We start from the raw sequence: 12,696 nt of genomic DNA on the forward strand, positions 1-12,696 counted from the left end.
GCCCCCCCCCCCCCCCCCCCCCCAGCTTCCTCCAAAATTATGCTTGCTAGGGGTTACATGCTCTTTGTCTGGGGTTTCTTGCTCATTGCCAGGGGTTACATGCATGTTGCCAGTGGTTACATGCACATTTCCAAGGGTTACATGCTTGTTGCCAGGGGTTGAATGCTCGTTGTCTGGGTTTCTTGCTCATTGCCAGGGGTTACAAGCACGTTGCCAGGGGTTACATGCTCATTTCCAGCATTTGAATGCTTGTTGCTAGGGGGTAACATGCTCATTGCCATGGGATAACATGCACATTGCCAGGGGTTACAGGTACATTGCCAGGGGCTACATGCCTGTTGCCAGGGGTTACATGCTTGTTTCCAGGGGTGGCATGCTTTTTGCTAGGGGGTTACATTCTTGTTGCCATTGGGTAACATGCTCATTGCCAGGGGCTACATGCTTGTCAGCGGGTTTCTAGCTTATTGCCAGGGGGGGTTTCATGGTGCCAGCACTACTGGAACAACACTTAAGGGTAGTGCTGTACTTCTACGCTCCTTTGACACACGCTAGAGGTCCAGTAGGACCTCTAATGTCTGTCTCACCGAAGGCGGCCATTTTTGGTGGGCCTTTTTTAATCAGATTCCATGGGAAAGATGCTGCAGGGATCAGGCACCGCCCCGGCTCCCATCCCACTGGTGCTTGGCCCCTATATGTAAAGACACAATGCTTGCAGTTTTGAAGTCCCATTTATTTATTACCAGTAATTATTACATACTTGCCGACATTTCATTTCTCCTCTCCGGGAGATCCGAGAAGCCCCGAGATGTGACTTTCAGCTTTAAATCATCAAGCCCCGCCCCTTTTGCAGGAAATACCGCAATTCACGGGTGTGCGTAGAGGGGGGCTAAATGACATAAATGACATAATTTTTGCCCCGCCTCCTCCGTGTACACCCACAAATGCCGGTATTTGACCAGCAAAGGTAAGAAGATCTGGCGTGAATGTGAGGGCCCCGCTAAATGTCGAGGATTGCCCACCCTTCCCGGGGGCCAGGAGGGGGACTCGATTTGCGGGACCCTTACATTTTGTGGGTGTGGCCTATCGACATGGGGCGTGGCCTATTTCTGGGAAATCATGGCCCGTTTTCGCTGCTGTGGGGGCATGGCTAATGGCTCTCTTAGAGCACAGCATTTATTCACAGGTGACAGGTGGGACTCCTAACTGAATCCCCCCCCCCGCCATGGGACACTGCCGGAACATCCCCCCAAAAAATGACGTTCCCAAGAAATAGGTCATTTGGTAGGTGTGGACTACTGAGTGAGCGTGCTGAGCATTCTGAGCAATCTAGCATCGCTAAGTACGCTCAGCCAATCGCTATGTGTGTAGGCCCCTTAAGACTCCCTCTATGACAGTTGTGTGCTCCTCACTGCCATCTCTGCTGCATGTGACCCTGAACACTGTGACTCAGGGCTGAATGATGGAAACGCTGAATCAGCAAAGCAATAAATGAACAACACGGGCCATGCAATAAACTGATGACGGAACGCATGACAGAAAACCGCTGAATTCTAGGAATCCGTGTGTGAGGGCTGCCGGCTTCTCTTGTTATTGGTGTCACCCTGCTCTTGTTTTCTACAGAGATATTTCCACACTCCCCCGGAGAGCAGCCATTTCTCTATAAGTCCCATAGTGCGGCAGAAAGGGATTAATAATGAGACTCCAATGTAAACATGCAGGAAGGTCGGCATGACTGAAGGTCAACATGGGTTAGGTCGACATGGGGAATGTTAAAAGTCAAAAGGTCGACATGGGGTTTTTCACCTTTTTTTTTTTTAGCCGACATCTGCCGACAGGCGGTATTCCATGCCCTACCATCCAATAGGGTGTGGAGGGAGAATAAAATAGTGCCCGAAGGCGCTCGCCATTCGAGGTCAGTGTCCATGTTTTCCATCATTCCAGATCAGTGTCCATGTTGACTGTGTCGACATTCGGGACAAAAATAAAGTGAAAACCCCCAGGTCGACCTTTTGACTGTCGCCCTTCCCCATGACGGCATAATGCTTGTGTCGACTGAATGACCCTATCGACCATCAGTCATGTCGACCTTAATGCACGTCGACCTAGTGGTGTCGACCTAGTTCATGTCTATACAATGATCCATACTAGCTTGTTCTTGGGGCATTTTTCCTTCAGTTTTGTCTTCAGCAAGTGAAATGCTCAATGGGATTCAGGTCAGGTGATTGACTTGGCCATTGCATAACATTCCACTTATACCCCGTTCTCACTGCAAGGCAAATTCCCGGGTCTAGCATGTAGACCCGGGAATTTGCCTTTTAACACAGGATTTTTTGCAGTGTGAACGGGTCGCATATCCGGATCTCATACGAGGGTAAAACCCTTCTTTTTACCCGTGTCTGAGATCCGGATATGCAGACACGGGTTGACCCGTTCACGCTGCCGAAAAACCCGTGTTTAAAGGCAAATTCCCTGGTAGAACTTCTTCACCCGGGAATTTACCTTGCAGTGAGAACGGGGGTCCAGCGCGGCAGTCCCCGGCATTTTAATGCCGGGTAAAAGCCGTGTCTTTCTCACTCGCAGTGAGAACACGGCATTATTTGCCTTATAAACCACTGGCTGCTTTTGCAGTATGCTTCTGGTCATTGTCCATCTGCACTGTGAAGCGCCGTCCAATGACTTCTGAAGCATTTGACTAAATATGATCAGATAATATTGCCCGAAAAACTTCAGAATTCATCCAGCGCCAGCGATGTGCGGAGAATACGGGCGGCGGATGTTAAAGCATCCCGCCCAATATCATTACAATTTAGAGTCCAAGTGGATAGTAACTTATTCCCAAAATATCAAAACTCGTGAAAAACTCCCTTCAACGGCTTCAGGTGTTGCTACGTCGTCCTATTGCTTGTGTCGACCTATTAACCATGCCGACTATATGGTGTCGACCTAAACATTGTCAGCTATCCGGAAAACCCTTTCTCTCTGGCACTTTCTGCTTTCTGTTATTTTACTTTGAAATGTTTTTGATTATGCAAAATGTGGAAAGTCTCAGTTTCACAAAGGCTATTGATGTTTGATTTCGCTGCTGTTTCTGCCCGTTCTTCTAATTGATGTTTTTGTAAAATCTTAAAAGAAAGAATTTATTCAGAAATAAAAAAAATCAAACGCACAACCAGAATTTTGGATGAAATTTGTGCGGAGTAATGAAAAATATTCCGCAGTTTCGAGGTCATTAAACAAATGCAATATAAATAAATTCCCCTTTCTCTGTAGACCCCGTGTCGTCTTCCCCCCACAGTATTGCCTATGTGATCCAGCGTGTTAATAATTTACACATCCTGGAAGCAGGTGTCACAGAGGGACCCTGTCAGCGGTATACTGATAAAGGGTTCACCCCCTACTTTATGAAAACCTTATATTAGCAATTTAAAAACGGAAAATTTCCTTATTTATATCTGCGGCGTGACCCCTGGCACGTGTGGTGAACTTTGACACCCAGATGAATAACCGTGCCGCCATCTTGTGATTAAGGGGTTAGGAAAAGACTAAGGATGAATGACAGATCATAAAACAGGAATTACTTGTAGGGGTGATTGTGAGATGCGCTTCCTTTATAGAACAGATATATTTTATTGTCTACGTCAGAATCCATCTCTTGCTGCATAAATCTCATATAACAGGATTAATCGAGGTTAGCAGAGAGTAGGCTGGCACCAGTCGGTATAATGCCCTGCGCCTACGCCTGTCCCACAATGAGTGTTGTGTCCCATGGGTGTTCCTTTATACAACATCAGTCAGTCTTGGGGCGTCCGGGGGTCCCTCGCTGGCTGTTGTGCATCGGTCTAAGGAGCGTTTTCAGAAATGAGTCGAGTGGCTAAATTGGTGAAGCTGCACACTGAGCACATAAGGGGGCAGACAGGGGGGACGAGGGCAAATGTTTCGGTACTTATGTATTATCTGGACTCCCATGTTAAATGCACCCCATTTTTTCATACCCCTACTATCCAAATACGCATGGAGTTGATTTTATATAGTGTGGCGAGCGCAGCGAGCCACCGTGCCCGAAGCGTGGCGAGCGCAGCGAGCCCCGCGAGGGGACACGGTCTCATAAGAAAAACGGGAGCCCAGATATTACATAAGTACCAATGTTTCATTTCTTTCCACCTTTTGCAAATAGCTTCTAAAAATGACCACAATGCGGACGTGTCGTTGTACGGTCTCTGTTCTATACACAGCTGTCGGCAAAGTTACGTCTGACATGTCGGCAAGTCAGCAACGCAACTCGGCTCTGGGTGCAGGGGAGATGACTGGTCTGTTCTGATGGATAATGATCTCATTGTTCCACAAGATCATATTATAATAATAATAATAATAATTATATATATATATATATATATATATATATATATATACATAGTGAAGAGAAGAGATGGACACATCGACCACATCCCATTCAGATTATAATTTAGTAGCGTGAAATTTCTGTGCTGGTTGTAATCTAACAGCAACTTGATGTGAACACAACCTGTGCGTGTACTGGAGACATTGGGGCAGATGTATTAAGCCTCAACAAGAGATAAATGCAAGGGTGATAAGGAGAGATAAACGTCCAGCCAATCAGCTCCTTTACTAAGATGGAAGTTGTATTTCAGATAGGATGTTGCTATGGGCAACCAATCAGATGTTATCTCTTTTTTTCTATAAGGTGCTAAATAAATAATCTTAGTAAATTTTCCCCTTATAATCTCACTGGTTCCTACAGGCTGCATTCTCAGTGATGTCACTGGTTCCTAGTGACTGGATAGGCTGCATTCTCAGTGATGTCACTGGTTCCTAGTGACTGGATAAGCTGCATTCTCAGTGATGTCACTGGTTCCTAGTGACTGGAAAGGCTGCATTCTCAGTGATGTCACTGGTTCCTAGTGAGTAGATAGGTGCATCTACCATAATGAGAAGAGAGGTGCATCTAAGTGATGTCAATGGTTGCTGGTGCCTGGACAGCTTGTATTCTCGGTGATGTCACTGGTTTCTAGTGAGTAGATAGGTGCATTCTTAGTGATGTCACTGGTTCCTTGTGAGTAGATAGGTGCATTCTCAGTGATGTCACTGGTTCCTTGTGAGTAGATAGGTGCATTATCAGTGATGTTACCAGGAGGTATCTATCATGATGAGTAGATAGGTGCATTCTAGTCATACCAATGGTTGCTAGGGATTGGAAAGGCTGCTTTCTCAGTTATGTCACATCGTGCTAGTGTCTGGATAGACCAATTACCAATCCAGCACATTTTCTATATGACTGATTTTATTTGTACGCATTGATAATTCATGATCAATGCATATAAAAAACGTAATTTTATGGGTATGATATCTGGGTGGGGTTTGGAGAGACAAATTGGAGAATCTGTCTAAGGGGGCACAAATTTGGGCAGTCAATGTGAATTGATGCTTCCAGACCATAATACCTTCATTTTGCATTAAATAAAACATAATGCAGCTCAAAGGGAATTCAAAGGGGGTCGTTTGTCCCTATGGGGAACACTGGGGATACAAAGCAATGTCTACATGTAGCTTTCAGTGCTTTTTATCCATATTTGCTTTCCCTGACAGCTGTCATTGTTAAGCCATAATTGCCTATCCTGCATTATGCAGGAGGCTCCCATTTTGGCCATAAACCTCCTGCTGTTCTGCATTGCACTTCAAATCTCCCCTATTCTTCAGATTCTGCCAGGGGAGCCACTAGAGAGTTTCTTTACAACAACAGTGTTAGCTGTAATCACTGTGAATTGTTGTAGCTGCTCAGGAATCCTTGCCAACAACTCTCATTATCCCCCATCAGAATTTTGGAAAACAATTGAAATGTTAGCTGTCTATCTTTTAATGCCAGTTTTGGGTGCACTTTATATAACTAACTAGTTAAAAGCCTATTAAAATTAAAGCTTCTGCAATTTACCTTCACTTTGAGCTGTGACCGTTTTTACTTTCACTTTGAGCTGTGACCACCCGACTCCCAGCTCCCTCTCTTCATATCCAGCAAGTTTGAAATGATCAGTGTCCTTGCACATACTGCTTTCAGTAATTTGGTATGTTGAATGGCCTCTAGTGGTCAGTTGTGGTACTTCACCTCATAGAGGTGAGGAGTAGTTAGTCTTATAGATATATAGATAGATGGATGGATGGAGAGTTGTACCGTTCAGTTCTTTAGAAATCTCAAATCACTTCTATTGTGTGGATTTTAAGCAAACCAAAACCTGGTCCGGATCCCCTGAAGATATACGATCCAAACCAAGTACCAGTCTGGATCTGCCCGTGCATTTTGGGTTGCAAAAATCACACAATTTTTGTGGTTTATTCATTTTCAGGAAATCCCAAACCCCAACTTCGCATTTGAAATCTGAATTCCGAACGTAACCACTTGAGGCCACTTTTCCAAAACCAAAACACAACAAGGAAATTAGAACTAAAACGTAAACATGAGAAATGTTTTACTTTTCATTTTTGATGCCGTTTCTAATATGTATATTTTATTAAATGAACAATTAATATGTTTGCTTTTGATCCGGAAGCCTTAAGGTTGCTCTTGCTGTCTCTCACTGATCGATATTAGTTAGAATAGAAAAGGTTAGACAGTGTAGTCGTGTATGTCAGAGGTGCATAAGAGTGAGCATGGGAGAGCACTGCAGCTGAATGGGGGTTCCTATTACCCATGTGTGGGTCAGACGCATGCATAGTAAGAAAACCATAGTAAGCATAGTAAGAAAACCATTTGCCTACAATAGACTTTTGTGCACAATGCCGATGGTCAAGTAGTTGAGTATTTGTAACTGCGCATCTATATATATATATAAAAATGGATGTGTGTATGTGTGTATGTTCCCTATGGACTCCAAAATGGCATGACCGATTTTGATGAAATTTTCGGGCAATCTTCAGATTAGCCCAGCGGGTGATCATCTGAAGTTTGTTAGCGATCGGATCAACAGAATTTTTTTTTTGCCAATTAATTGATCGCGCCACGAATGAGATTTCATTCCCGCCGAACTTCAAATGCAACTGAATATTCAAGCCGTTGTCGACAAGGTATTCCCAAATCTAACTACCAACTACAAAAATCCGAAGTCATCTGGCTATACATAATTAGTGCTTCCTGTGCGAAGCCGGGGCGGGTCGCTAGTTAATAATACAATTCCAGAAACCCCTGCAAGCTATCCATTGGACAAAGCATATGCACAAAGGAGCTGATGTGATTATGATTAGTGATGTGCGATGGAACATTTTTGCTAATTTGTAGATAAATTGTAGATTGTAAGCTCCACAGAGCAGGGCCCTCTTCCCTCTTGTTGTCATCGCCCTCCTCTCCTCACAATTCACATACTGCTCTCTCCTACTCAGCGGCCATCTGTACTATTCCATTGTATGCCTTTTGTACGGCTCAGCGAAACACTTGTGGCGCATTATAAATAAAATTTAATAATCATAGTTTTGGTTGTAATGCATCTTCCGGTTTTGGACTTCATCCGTGACTGGTTTTGGTTTCTATTTTTCCAAAAAGTGTCAAAAATAGGTAAAATCACATAATTTGGAAATCTTTTTGTTCCAGTTTCATTTCCCGTAATTTCCACTCAGTACTGACCATATAAAATCTCACAATATTGTGGGCAAAGGATGGCTGGTTACTAAGCAACAATGCAGCGGCACAAACACACAACAGTTATTTCTGTTTAAAACTGTTAGTTTTGTCGTAGCAATAACCAGACAACTTGCAATAGAAAAGATCCCAACACAGAAATGTATAGCGCAGGCCAGATACCAGTACATTTTGGAAATCCAGGGGACACTCACACAAGCACGGGGAGAATATACAAACCCCGCACAGTTAGGGCCGTCCGTGCTGCCCTGTATATATAACACATGGTGGGAATAGAACCCAGGACCTCAGTGCTGTGAGGCAGTAATGCTAACCATTGCACCATCCGTGCTGCCTCAATCGCAAATCAATGTGCACTGCGGCAGATCTGCAGCCTGAAGTGTGCCCACAGCTCATCGCAGCCGCAGAGCATTTTACATCTCACCTAATTGTGGATGCACTCTGTCCCTGTGAAGCATCAATCCGGGAAGATGAGATGGGAAAGGAACGGTAGAACATGGTATTTTCAGGTGCTTTCAGTGCTAGCGGAGGAGTGCTTTAATAATGGGGCAATCTGAAACCACTTTATAAGTAAACATCTTAACCCAGGTTTCTATATGTCCAGCAATATTTTTTTTTTAAGTTCTCTACCCAGTCGTATTTACTATTTTCCCTCCTTTCACTTGAAATTACAAATATTAGGATGAAAACGAGCATCTTGGTGCATTACTGAGAGTGCAGCGGTGGCGTCGTTTTGCAGGTAGTCCTCTGTCCGCTAAATGGTTTAGTTTAGTATGTCAGACCTGTACAGGGATGCCTAAACGTAAGCCATGTGTAGCCATTTGGTATTTATAATGATTATAAGTCATCTGGTCATATACACAGAGGGTCTGTTGTGCCGAGTTACACAATGACTGGCGCTTTACGTCCCTGGTACTTAGTCAGAAGAATCTATGAAAATGCACCCCCCTCATCCATCCGCTGGCGAAACACTGTGCTTGGGGCAAGAGATCTGTCAACATGACCGTGACACCATTACCCAGGTGTCACCCATTGCGGGCAGTGGAGTAACTAGAAATGCGACCCGCTGCCAAAACAATTTCTGGTGCCTCCTGCCCCTACATTAATTATAATTTTTCTTATGTATATGATCATTTCCAGGGGGTTACATGCTCATTGTCAGGGGGTTTCATTCTTGTTGCTAGGCGGTTACATGCTCATTACCAGAGGTTACATGCTCATTGCCACAGGTTTCTTAGTAATTTCCAGGGAGTTACATGCTTGTTTCCAGGTGTTTCTTGCTCAATGCCGAGGCATTTCTTGCTTGTTCAGGGAGTTACATGCTCATTGCCATGGAGTTAGATGCTCGTTGCCATGGATTTCTTGCTCGTTTCCAGGGGATTACATGCTCATTGCCATAGGGTTTCTTCCTAATTTTCAGAGAGTTACATGCTTGTTGCCAAAGCTTTCTTTGCAACATGCTAGGGGGTTCCATGATTGTTGCCAGGGGTTCTTGCTGAGTGCCATGAGTTACACACTCCTTTTGAGGTGTTTCTTCCTCATGCCAGTTATTTCTTGCTCATTTACAGGAAGTTGCATGCTCATTGCCATGGGGTTCCATGCTCACAGTGTGCCAGCACTTCCGGAATCTGCCACTTCTTGAATGTACGTGCTGTGCTAACCTGACTGAAGCTAGTGGTCCAGTAGGACCTCTAGAATCTGTTTCGTACAAGGCGGCGGCCATTTTTGGAGGGCCATTTAAGCAGATGTTATGCAGATGGCCATACCGCATGTAACCTGCAGAGGCCCTGCACTCCCTAGTTAAGCCACCTGGGTGACATCATCCGAGGGGTTGGCAGCAAAGTAGCAGAGCTGCTCGACTGTCTTAGTGCCACCTCTTCTGAGTGCCACCGAGCAATGGAGATGGTCACCCACACTGTGCCCATGTGCTTGTAGAGGCTTGAGGGCTTTCCTGAGGAAACTCTTGGTTTCTCCTGTCAGAACCTGCAGCCAGCAGGTCAGAGTAGGAAGGGATCTGCTGGTGGTTGTTCCAGCCTCAGGTGCTAACAGTTCCTCCCTGCACTGCCCTTCTGTCCCTGGTAGGAATTGGGGACAGAGATGAAAGATCGGGAGCCAGGGGAATGACTGGGTGATGTCAGTGGGGCAGAAATGAGAGATGAAGAGACATAGAGGGGGTGAGAAATAAAGCTAAGAGATAGGAAGACGGAGGTAGTGGGATACAGTGAAGAGGGGGAGAGAGAGGGGAACTGAAATTATAAACAGAGAGATGGGGAGATGTATGGACAGAGATGAGATAAATGGAGACAGGAGTGACAGTGACATAGATGAGAGAGAGAGAAATGAAAGAGAGGCGAGGAGGATACTTGACATGGATATGAGGGAGATGGAGGGATGAGGGGGAAAGAAATGAGAACCAGGGTGATGACAGAGAGGAGGACGGGGAGAGGGTGACAGAGACTAGAGGAAGGGAGAAGGTGGGTTAGAGCAGTGCTTCTCAACCCCAGTCCTCAAGGACCCCCAACAGTTCCCGGTTTCCAGATCACCCAGTAGGTGCACAGGTGCACTCATTATTCACTGACACATTTTTAAAAGATCACAGGTGGAGCTAATAATTTCATTTGTGATTCTGTGTGGAGACTTGGAAAACGTGCACTGTTGGAGGTCCTGAGGACCGAGGTTGAGAACCACTTGGTTAGAGGAACAGAGATAAGAGATTTGGGGGGGAAGGTGCAAAGATAATATACAAAGAGACAGGGGGAGGTTGATTGGGACACAAGTGACAACCAAGGAGATGAGGGGGCGGATGGGTTAAGGCATACCCTCCAACATGACCCATTCCATTAGGTACAAAATGTTCTGTTCCTGGACTTCCCTGCCAGTGGCAGTTACAGAGGTGGGGCTGCCCCACAGTTTAAAATTCAAAGAGGGGGGGTCACCTCAACTGCCAGTGAGTCCAGGACAGTGATGTTTGGGGTGGCAGTAGGTGTGGCTCCCCTTTTTGAATATTGGACTGTGATGCAGCCTCACCTTTGCAACTGCCACTGGCAGGGAAGTCCAGAAACAGAGCATTATGTACCTAATGGAATGGGTCATGTTGGAGGATATGGTTAAGGAGGACAGAAATAGTACCAATATAAATACAGACACAGGGCCGGTCTAATCTGGGTGATGCAATACCAGGCCTTGTAAATGATTGTCCCCTTTTAAAAAACCTCCGCGTGCAGCCAGCATCCTGCACAGCCGCCAGACTCGCACCGCAATGCACCCGGTCCATAGTTGGCTAGATACACCTTAATTAATTCCCACCTAATGTCTAGATGCCGCCTGTCCCACTGTCTTGTATCCCAGCTATGTACAATGATCCTTTTCGCAGGTATGGTCCATTGAGTCGGCCCAGTTTAGGCCGACAAGCCTTAGGTCGACACCTGAGGTCGACACAAGCATTAGGTTGACAATGGGAAGGTCGACAAGTCAAAAGGTTGGCATGAGTTTTGGGGACACTTGACAGTTCTTACACATATTCAGTAAGTATTAGGAACCTTCAGCTGCGGCTGCCCACTTGGCTAGATCTAATACTGTATGTGTTGCTGCCATCCGTTCTGTAATGAAGCCTCCGGCTCTGACGCCGCACTGCAGCTGACAGATGTGGGAGAAGATGCTGAGATTCTATTAAATTGTGTCTGAATTTCTTATCTTGCACCTTAAACCGTGGTGCTGTGTGTGCTGCAAACCCATATTACACGCAGCTTCCATAGCTGAATAGGACTCACTACAGCCAGGGACTAAGCCTGGAGCCTGGGGCATATCATTATTTTATCTTTATAAAGCACTGACACCAGTGGCGTAACTATAAATTTTGCTCCCCCCTGCCAAAAAGTTTGTGGCGCCCCCCCCCCAATGGCATTATATATATATATATATATATATATATATATATATATATATATATATATAAATATAAAACATACATACATACGTAGATACTGTGAGATGTGTGTATATATATATATATATATATATATATATGTGTGTGTGTCATCTCTACCATCTGTGGTGGCACCAGATGGTAGTGATGACACTCCTTTCTCAGTAGAGAGGAGCGGCGTGTCAATGCGCGGCGGGGTAGCGGGATGCAGCTGGAACAGCTGACTGCCACTCTCCTCAGAGGAGCTAAGTTCCGCAGCGTGTCAGCTCTTCCAGCTACATCCAGCCCCCCCACCAGCCTGCTTACCTGCTTAGATGAGAGTGTCTATCAAAGATGCTTTTAAACTTCGCTCAATTGGAGATTGCTGCTGTAAGATGGCTTTGGTCTGGTGGTTATTTCTAGAGTTGTTGGACAGCCAGTGGAGTGGAGAGGGATCCGGTGGAGAAAGGTGGAGGGAAGCCAGGAGTAGGTTGCAGCAAATGTGTGTGCTATGTGATAGACAAGACAGATACATAAGCTATTGGGCCTCCCCTGAATACTGTAGGTAACCCTATTAGTCACATAGCACACTGACACCAATGCTGACACACAGTGCAAGATTAAGGTCTAAATGGGCCTGGAGCTGAAAATGATCAAGGGCCTATTATGGGCAATAATAGGGGTTGTGGCCAGCACCTAATAATGTGGGTGGCATGACCAGTGTTCTGTTTGGGTGGTCTGCTCATGCGTGTGTCTCTATTTGTGTAAATACTTTCAACTAATTATATATGCCTGGAAAAGGCAGGGGGCTGACATAGGAAAAAAGCAGGAAGCTATATTGGCGGGTGCCCTCCAAAGGTACACCCGCAGGACGTCAATGTCCTAAGATACTTACGGGGTGAGGCGGCATTCCAGTCATAAAAATATACTGAAAGCCAAAACTTGGTAGACAACATTTCAGCACTGTTTATGTGGTCACCCAAGTTTACCACACCATAAACCCCTATACAAATCATACAACACAATAGTAACCCCCTTATACTGTACTTGCCTCTTACACATTATGCCACATGGAATGAGCCAAAATTCACACCACTGAGCCAAAATTCACACTATGGCACATGGATTGAGTCAAAATTCACGTTATGCC

General features: G+C 45.3%; 1 protein-coding gene across 2 annotated transcripts in view; it reads left to right on the forward strand.

Moving 5' to 3' along the window:
- CD247 (CD247 molecule) overlaps window positions 1-12,696 on the forward strand; it is a 129,573-nt gene that overhangs the window by 65,495 nt on the left and 51,382 nt on the right. The window lies entirely within an intron of this gene.

The sequence above is a fragment of the Crinia signifera genome, chromosome 2, assembly GCF_055691185.1.
Source record: "Crinia signifera chromosome 2, ASM5569118v1, whole genome shotgun sequence".
Lineage (NCBI taxonomy): Eukaryota > Metazoa > Chordata > Amphibia > Anura > Myobatrachidae > Crinia > Crinia signifera.